The sequence below is a fragment of the Bos mutus genome, chromosome 5 (assembly GCF_027580195.1).
Source record: "Bos mutus isolate GX-2022 chromosome 5, NWIPB_WYAK_1.1, whole genome shotgun sequence".
In the NCBI taxonomy this organism is placed as follows: Eukaryota; Metazoa; Chordata; class Mammalia; order Artiodactyla; family Bovidae; genus Bos; species Bos mutus.
This window is the reverse complement of record NC_091621.1, coordinates 15154273-15163732: the sequence shown is the minus strand read 5'-3', so window position 1 is coordinate 15163732 and position 9460 is coordinate 15154273. Positions and strand designations below refer to the sequence as shown.

The 9460-nt window shown below is 42.9% G+C and overlaps 1 long non-coding RNA gene and 1 other non-coding gene across 4 annotated transcripts; both read right to left on the bottom strand.

Moving 5' to 3' along the window:
• Window positions 1-841: 841 nt before the first annotated feature.
• On the bottom strand, window positions 842-9452 carry LOC138987904 (uncharacterized). Of its 3 annotated transcripts, none has more exons than XR_011464181.1 (4): window positions 8761-9452; window positions 7755-8527; window positions 7274-7337; window positions 842-1058 (listed from the first exon to the last, which is right to left on the bottom strand). It is a non-coding gene; the product is annotated as an uncharacterized lncRNA (long non-coding RNA). The 3 variants fall into 3 exon arrangements; XR_011464183.1 differs by having other exon boundaries at window positions 7755-7796; window positions 8761-9330; XR_011464182.1 differs by lacking the exon at window positions 7274-7337 and having other exon boundaries at window positions 8761-9449.
• Window positions 8549-8630, bottom strand: TRNAS-CGA (transfer RNA serine (anticodon CGA)). Its single transcript has one exon. It is a non-coding gene; the product is annotated as a tRNA-Ser (tRNA).
• Window positions 9453-9460: the final 8 nt, after the last annotated feature.

Sequence of the window (9460 nt, the reverse complement as noted above, 5' to 3'; positions counted from 1 at the left end):
GGGCTGACCTCTGTTTTAGGAGGTCTGTGTGGAAGGAATGTACCCTCCTACGCCCTTCCCTCCTGTCTCCTGTTCTGTAGAGCTGAAGCGCTCTTGCTAGTGATCTGGACTGTGTTATTTTCAGAGTTTTCCTTTGCTGCAAATCCATGTCTTCCCAAGGTGCTCTGGGATTTGGGGACACTTTCTGTAGACCATATGCAAGTACCTTTCCCCTTGTCCCACAAACACCTTTGCTTTGGAATCTGGGATTCCATGGCAGGCAGAGAAACCTCCACCTAACCAAAAAAGTAAACATGAGGAAAGGAACCTGGAACGACTGCCTGCTGTGATTGTCAAACCCGATAAACCCTTCTGTAGGCGTTTACTGCCACTTTCCCTATCATGAGAAAAAAAATCTTTTACCACAGTACTGTATTTTAAATTTGTTGAGCATTTACTGTGCACCTAATATAAATCTAATAGTACTCTAGACACTTTAGAGGGGCAAAAAAAAGCATAAGAACACTCCTGTGCACATGGAATCTACTACACTTTCATATACACAAGATCTGATTAGAAGATGCTGATAAACACATCATGGTATAGACCACAAGTGGCAACATATATGCTCTAGTGACAGTAGTGCTTTTTTTAAGTTTCTTTAAAATAATGTTTGGAGAAGGCAATGGCACCCGAAAATTATGTTTAGAACCTGCTGTTCATTCTTTTGAATGTTATGAATGATGCCAAATCTTTTAGGGTAGGCCTGGTTTTTGGAAACAATACTCACTGAATGTCTATTTTGCAAGAACTCAACTAGGGTGGGGCTGGGGCTGGTGGTTCATATAGCAAAATGGCACCTACCTTCACAGAAGTTACTCCCCGATGGAGATAAATGTTCAATCAGTTCAGTTCAGTTGCTCAGTCATGTCCAACTCTGCAACCCCATGGACTGCAGCACGCCAGGCTTCCCCATCCATCACCAACTCCTGGAGCTTGTTCAAATTCATGTCCATCGAGTTGGTGGTGCCATCCAACCATCTCATCTTCTGTCGTCCTCTACTCCTCCTGCCTTCAATCTTTCCCAGCATCAGAGTATATAATAAGACATCATAAATGTGGGAAGTGGATCTTGCCACAAGCAGTATGTGAGCAGAGTGAAGATAAAGCCCTGGGTTCCAGGAAAGACTTTTCCGGGAGACATGGTATCTTGTTCTACATCAGAGGTTAGGACGTGGTATATTATTCTAGATCAGAGGTTGGCAAACTACAACTTGTATCTTGCTGCCTGATTTTGGAAAAAAAAGTTGTACTGGAACACAGCCATGCCCATTTGTATTTATGTATATTGTCTCTGGCTGCTTTCAGATTACAGCAGTAGAGCTGAGTACCTGCCATAGAACTATGGCAAAACCTAAAATGTGTGCTACTTTGTCCTTTATAGAAAATGTGCCAACCTATTTTAAGGTCAGGAGAACGGGCAGGGAAGTAAAGAGCGTTGCTTGTTTTAATTTTTTGTTTTTGTTTTGTTTTTTTTTAGTATATGCCTTTGAAAAATCAGAATTTTTCTGCATTGTCAAAATAACAAATGCTTAAAATTAACAATGTATCCTTAATCTAATACAAACTTATATTCGCAGTTCCCCAATTGTCCTAAGAAAAATACTTTTAGAGCTGATTACTCTCCAACCTGGATCCAATCCAGGAACCATGTGGTTATACCAGGTTATGTGTTTTAACTCTGTCTGGATTCCTTAAACAACCTCTTTTTGGTAACATTAATTTGTTGAAGAGAATAGGGTCAGTTGTCCAGAGAGTGGTCTTTTGAATTTGACTCCTTCTTGACAATGTCCTTTAACTTATTCTTCAAACCGCTATTTTTCCTAAACAAGATTAGATCTAGAGTCAGATTCTTTTTTTTTTTGTCATGCCATGTGGCTTGTGGGATCTTAGTTCCCCAACCTGAGATTGAACCCAGGCCCTCAGCTGTGAAAGTGTGGAGTCAGAGCCCTACCAGGGAATTCCCTGGAGTCAGAGGGAAGTTAACCAGTTCTGGGAATAAAAGACATCTCAGGGGAGATGTTCTTTATGTTGTGTAACATTAGAACATAGGCCCAGTTGTCCCACTATTACCCTGATCTCTTCACTGTACACTTTCATCATTGAGAGGTTTTTGAAGCTGGCTAGGTGACAAATATGTGCCCTGAGAGAAGGGGCAGCTGGCAGTACAGATCTGATTGGTTACTGCTATACAAGAATAGAGACCCAACACTGCTCCTGACTTTTTTCAAAAACTTGTGGACATCCTAATGTTTATGCTAAATATCACAACTTTTAAATGTTGGCTCAATTTTTAAAATGTGGGCCAAAAAAAACATGGTTCACCAGTTTTCAACCTCTGTTTTAGGCTGAAATAATAGCATGAATAAAAACAATTGGAAGTGAAGGATATATTGAAGAAGGAGGAATGTGATCTGAAGCATAGAGTTTGTTGAAAGAAGTAATGGAAGACTAAAAATAATTTGGGGCTGATTCCTGGAAAGCATTGATATGGCAGGGAATTTGGACATTAGTTTTACAGATAAGTTCTTGAGAAGAGACGTGACTTGTAATTCATGGTTCTAGTGATGATAGAAAAACAATGAAAATTGGATGATAACATTAGTAAGCTTTGCACTAATTCACATGAGAGGATTAGAGCTTGAAATGACCAGGAAAGAGGACAGAGGAGGGGAGAAAAATCAACAGGTTAACTGACCTTGGTAACTGACTGGATTCACTCAGCCAAAATTTATAGCATAAGTATCAAGTGCTAGACTGGGTTCTGGGCATTTGAGATATACAAATAATTGTATATTCCTTGAAAGGAATTTGAAGCTTGGGTGACATACACTTGAACAAATAATGGGAAATACAGAATAGCATACTGCTAATATGTATGTTTAATGCAGTGGGACAATGAGGAGGAAAGGGGTCAACTCCCTACCCTACCCTGGTGGGATGCAGGAGGGAAGTCTTTCCAGGAATCACTAGAGCTGAGTTCCAAATAGGATCAGATATTGGCAGTGAGGAAAGGGACTAACAGTCAGATTGAGCATGTATTGTGAGTCATGAGCTAAATATTAAGCATCTAGTCATCCCAGCAGTTTTATAAAAAGATTATTATCATCATCACTTTCTATGTGGGGAAACTGAGACAAAGGACAAAGTTCATGTAGCTAATAATCAGAACTGGGGGACTTCCCGGGCAGTCCAGTGGTTAAGAATCAGCCTTCCAATGCAGGGGGCATGGGTTCAATCCCTGGTCAGGGAACTAAGATCCCACATGCTGTGGGTTGTGGCCAAATTTATTTTTTAAAAATCAGAACTAGGATTTGAACCCAGAATTCATTCCAGAGCCTGAGTTGCTAATCAGTGCACATAAAAAGGGACACTTAATTAAAGGTGAGTCACAGATAAAGACTGAGGTTTCTAGTCTGTGAGTGAGAGGACATGTCATTAACCTGAATAGCGAGGAGAAGATGATGAGCAGGTTTGAAGAATGAAGTAATGAGCTCATTTGGGGAAAAATGGGTTGGAAGTGCTTCCCCATAGAGGGGGTTGGCTAGAAAACAGAAATGTGGGTCTACAGCTTAAGAGCAAGAAGTTAGGGTTAAAGATGTGGATTTGGGAATTATCAAGAAATTCCAGGAATGATAGCAGCCACTAAAGGAGAGAACAGAAGGCTAAGAATTCTTTTGTGTGTGTGTGTGTGTGTGTCTAATCCTTATACTTTATTCCTAAATGAGCCAAATATGACTTTAGACAATTGAGAGGATTCTTGAGCATTACAAGCTATTGCTGCATTTGGACTCCAAGTTATGGGAAATTTGCCCAGCCTTTATATAAACTTTTAACTGAGACTCAGTAGGCCCAAACCGACAAGCTGGTTTGGTCCCCAGAGACACAAACGGCTTTTAAGGCTCTTCAAACTGCTCTCTTACAGGCTCCAACTTTGAGCTTGTCCACAGGATCAGAGTTTAGTTTGTTACTGAAAAAAGGCTATGGCCACATTGCTTAAGGGTAATTGTTGCTATTGTTTTACTAATGCCTATAGCTCATAAGTTTACTAATGGGTGAAATTTTACTGTACTGACTTCTCATGATGTAAGTGGGATCTTAAACTCTAAAGTTCAGAGTGACAATGGCTCCGTCTTTAAAGCTGCTATAACTCAAGGGATGTCAAAAGCTCTAGGAATAGAGTATCACACTGTTGCTTGAGACGCCAATCTTTCGAAAAAGTTGAAAAGGCTAATGACATTATTAAAAGACATCCATGTAAGCTAACTCAGGAAACACAAGACAGTTGGTTTACAGTTCTACCCGTAGCTTTAATGAGGGCTCAAACTACCCACTCCTCAAAAGGGACTGTCTCTATGACAGACTGTTTTTGTGCACAGATATTGTCATAGATTCTGAAGCCTTAAAATTAACTATGTGACTCAGCTTTTAGTTTTTCAACAGACATTGCTGCTGCTGCTGCTGCTGCTGCTGCTAAGTCACTTCAGTCGTGTCGGACTCTGCAACCCCATAGACGGCAGCCTCCCAGGCTCCTCCACCCATGGAATTTTCCAGGCAAGAGTACTGGAGTGGGTTGCCATTGCCTTCTCCATAAGGCTAAGAATTCGACCTTAGGGAATTCCAGAAGTAATCTGGAACAAAATCTGGAAAATAAGATGCATGATAAAAGTGGCTAATGCTTCAGCTTTTTTTTTTTAAAGTAATTTTGAAGTAATCAATCATTTAAATGTGGCCCATAACCTAGCCATGAAGGAGCTCCAGAAATGTTCTGTGCAATGATAGCATTCCTGAAATAAGTGTAGGTTGAGATCATTTTGGCTCGGGTCCTCTAATTATTTGCGTTACTGGATAAACTACAGAGATCCAAGCCTTGTAACATCTGGAACAAGTTGACAAATTGGAAGGAGATAAGTTCCTGCATGTTTGATTTCCCCACATTAGCTTTTTAGTCACATAAAAGCAAATTTGATTAAGATCTAAGAATCTGCAGCTTAAAAAAAAAATCAGTATAGGGTAGAATTAGCTAGTCATTGGTTTTAAGGTGAGGAGACAGAAGGAACTTCACAAGAGAAAGAAGGAATGAGGCAGTGACTTAGACGTCCAACCCATTTAGATTGGGGCTATCTTACTGGAAGGACACAAGGATTAAAAAAATGGGTGGTTTAGGCAGGGCATACTGATAATAGGAGAATGTGTTTGAACAGATGGGGCACTGAAATTCCTAGATGAGATTAATTTGATGAAAGCAGTGTTTCAGAGATGTTTAAGTGGCGAAACTGGGGCACCTGGAAGGCCACTGTAACAGCGTGAAATAGGTGATATGATGGAGGAAGCAATGATTGATGAATGATGGATATGGCAGAAAAGAAAATGTCTGATGATTCTTAAGGTTGGAAACTAGATAGAATTGAGAGAAAGTATTAACAAATGAAAAAAGTTGAAAATGTGATTCAGGGAAGGAAGAAGTTTTGTGTTTTAGGTGACATTAGGTCAGCTATGCAGACATATAGGCAGCTAGAGATATGGGGCTTTCCTGGTGACTCAGCAGTAAAGAATCTGCCTGTCAAGCAAGAGATGCAGGTTCCAACCAGAAACCTCAGGTTGGAAAGACCCCTAGAGAAGGAAATGGCAACCCACTCCAGTACTCTTGCCTGGGAAATCCCATGGACAGAGGAGCCTGGCAGGCTACAGTCCTTGGGGTCACAAAAGAGTCAGACATAACTTAGCGACTAAACACCAAGGCAGCTTGAGATATAGGACCATGGTGTGGCTGAAAGTTCATGCTTGGAATAGTAGTTTGGGGTTTGTGGCTTGGGAGGAGAAGAGCAAAGCTTTTGTAGAACTTCACAGAAGAAGGGAGAAAATAGATGAGATGGAGAAATAGTGTTCTAAGAGAAAAGCAAGAATGTACAGTGTCTCTCAAGCCCAGTAAGAAATCAATGGCTTCAAACATAGCAAAGTTTTCTACCACAGGGTATTAAAGATAGCATGGAGCTAGAGGCAGAAGGTATAGATTTTAAAACAAAAAAAAGTAGAAAACAACATGGCGATTTGGAAGTGTCAAGTGAAGTCATTGTTTTGTTTGTCCTGAATTAATGAAGGATTGAATGAGTAGAGTAGGAGAATTTTAATCTGTTATGAAAGGCTATTCATGGAAGGTTCTTTAGGAGGTTGAAATGAGTGGGGCTTGCAAGCCAAGGTGCAGAAGTAACTTCAGGGCAGAAGAGCAAGGCCAAATATTGAATCAGAAACTAAAGAATTCCAGGGGGTAGAATATAATAAATATGTAAGAATAGTGAGAAAGGGATTATGAAACACAAAACAGAAGGACAGAAAGATAAGATTTGTTGGGATGGAAGGGTGAAGAAATTGTGATGGGCAATGGGGATGGTAAAATTTTGAAATTCTCTCTTGTGCATGACAGTTCAAAGTCTTGGCCTCTCACCTCCAACACTACAAGGGAAGCATTTGAGAATGGAAAGTAGTATCTGAGGTACCAAACAACCTCAACCAGCTTATTCTGGATCCAGATCCTCCATTTTGTAAACCATGAGGCCTCTTCTCCTCACAACATAGTTGTCTGCTGCCCTCTGCTGGTCAATTTTGATCTTGGCTCTTCAGATAATTAAATTTGAGAGTATGCGCAAAACCAGGACTTGGTAGGAAGCCCAGTACAGAACCTATTAGATTATATTCATTCAGTACTTTTTTTTTTAAATCACATCCATGTCTAAGGCCTAATAGAGGAGGTGCAAAAAAGAATAAAATACACAGTCCTAACTCTCAAGAAGCTCTCATGCAGTCCAGTCTGAGTGAAGATTAAAATATGTACACGTTAAAAAAAAATCCACATACTCAAAACGATTTTTTTGGAGTGGCTTAAATGTGCCAAGAGTGTATATTCTACAAGGGAAGAAAGATTTCACATAGTAAGATAAGGGAATAGGATATGTGAGTGACGAGTGGTTAGAGAAGACTTCCCAGGAGAATCAATATTTAATGGAGACTGAGAAGAAAGTGAGGATGAGAGACAATTTCAGGCAGAGAAAAGCATGAACACAGACAAATATTATACCAGGAACTAAAAGAATACCAGTGGATGAAATGTAGTGAATATGAAAGAATGGGGAGAAGAAAAAAAAAGGGACCATGATAGGGTTTAAGGTCCCTGGCCAGTGTGGATGCTTTAGATAATATCAGTGTGGATAGATCACAATGTAGATGCATTACATACATCAACACATGCAGTCCTCACATGAAGGCTCCAGCAAGGGGTGGGGTCCAGCCTGCACTCACTTCTGAGAAAAGTAGACACAGTTGAGACTATTTAGGAGGTAGAATAAATATAACTTATTTTATTTTAATTAAAATTTGCAGAAGCACATAAAAGGAGATGCCTTGAATACAACCTAATGGATGGTAGTAGTAGACTGATAGGTTCTAGCTGTTGTAATCAAGAACCTCAAAGAGCAGGTAAAGAGACATGCTGGATGGAAAGTATGGGGGGATAGCGGTATGGTGGGGGGAGGCAGTGGCAAGGAAAAAACAGCATAAATGGAAAGAGCAGCATGAGATAGATATGAGATATCTCATATGCAAACAGAGTTTGCATACAGAGTTTGAAACTCTGCTTGCATATCTCATGAGACAGCATAAGAATGACAGAAAGGTGGGAAACTCCAAAAAATAAATGTGTAAAAAACTCTATGAATTACCTTTGGATCCCTGCCCTCTGGGGAATCTTCTTGGGAATGTGGCTGTGCAAGAAATCAAATACAAAGAGAACATCCTCAACAAGAATCCTAGATATTCCCCACAGTGAGAAACTGGCAAGAGGAAGAACCGGCTGAGGTTGAGTACAGGACGGTTGGAGAAGGATCAATTCCCTAGCTAGGAACTTGGAACACGGAGAATTTAGAACACTACCTGGCACATAATAAGCACATGATAAAAAGTGAGTTATCTTCGTACACTCTGGCTCCAGCCAGATTGGCAGTGTTGATGTTTCAATAGATTATTCCCCACAAGCTCTGTGATCCCTGAGACGTAGCACCTCAGGGAAATCCTTGTGAGAGAACGCCTTGTTTCCAGGATCTTCACGGTACAGAGACCTACAAGATGTGACGTCTGGTCATTAAATTCAGAGGTGCCCTTTTTATCTGGAGTTTGACTATTAAAAGCACAACTAGCATTCACATTCCCGAACAAAACTTAACCCTTCTTGAACCAAATCTTTTGCTACGCCCTCCCGAAAGAATGAAACAAGGCATGTCGAAACTGCTTGCAAACCTGAAGTTACAGAATTCTCTAAGTGCTTTGTATCCTAGCAGCCAATACAGTTGTACATAATTAAACGCTTCTTGTGGTCATCCTCAGCCCCTTTCTTCCCCCAAATCCAGGGGTGAGACCTTCTGGCTTCTGTTTCCGATACAGAAAGGGAATGGCACGAAAGACACGTGGAAGCCAAGAGGTTTCCTTCACACACACCCTGAAGGGGAAAAAAAGCGCCCGTCACGAACAGGATTCGAACCTGTGCGGGGAAACCCCATTGGATTTCGAGTCCAACGCCTTAACCACTCGGCCACCGTGACTTCCAAGACCGCCCTTCACCGAGCACTTACAGAAAGGGTCCATACAACGACCCGGAGCGGCTGCTGGCAACGGGAAGTTGGGCCAAGCCCAAACACACAGCCTGTGACCTCCTCACATTCCGCTCCTTACCTCTGTCTCCACGCCGCTCAAAGGAAGAGAGTCGGGTGGATCGGGTGACCCAAGGAGGAAGCGTCTCCCGCCCCACAAAGATGAGGGTCTCAAGGAGCGCAAAGCTGTTCAGGAAGCATTGGCGAGGCCTGCAGAGGAAAGCAGTTGGAGAGGAGGGGCTGGGTCCCCGGGGTGGTGGCTAGGGGACCCCTGGGGTTAGGCCTGGGACAAGGCGTTAGGGGCGAGGGAGGCTCAGAAGGAGTTTAAACGGGGCACTTCTGGGGATGGATGAAAGGAAGAAACTTCTTGCGGAAACGGGTCCAGGGCTCCTCGGGATTAGGGGCTTTGTGGGGTTAAGAAATGTGTAAGGTGAGGACCACTGAGATCTGGGCTGGGGGCTCCTCAGGCGACCGGCATCCCCCTAGGGTAGGATAGAGAGGTACCCCACTCCCTCGGCTGAGAGGCAAGAAAAGACTTCAGGTCAGGTAAAGGGCGATCTCAGGGGAGTGTGCGCCCCCTCCAGGAAGCCGCTTCCTCCCTAGAGCTCCAGCCGCGGCCGCCGCCGCCGCCGCCAGGGAGGCCGCCAGGGTCGGCCCCGCGCCAGGCTCTTCGCCGCCACCGCGTCCGGCCGACCGGCAGGGGGCGCTGCGCGGGCCGGGGCCGGCCTAGGCGGCGGGAGGCGGCGGCCGCGGCGGCGGGAGGCGGGCGGAGGAGGAGGCGG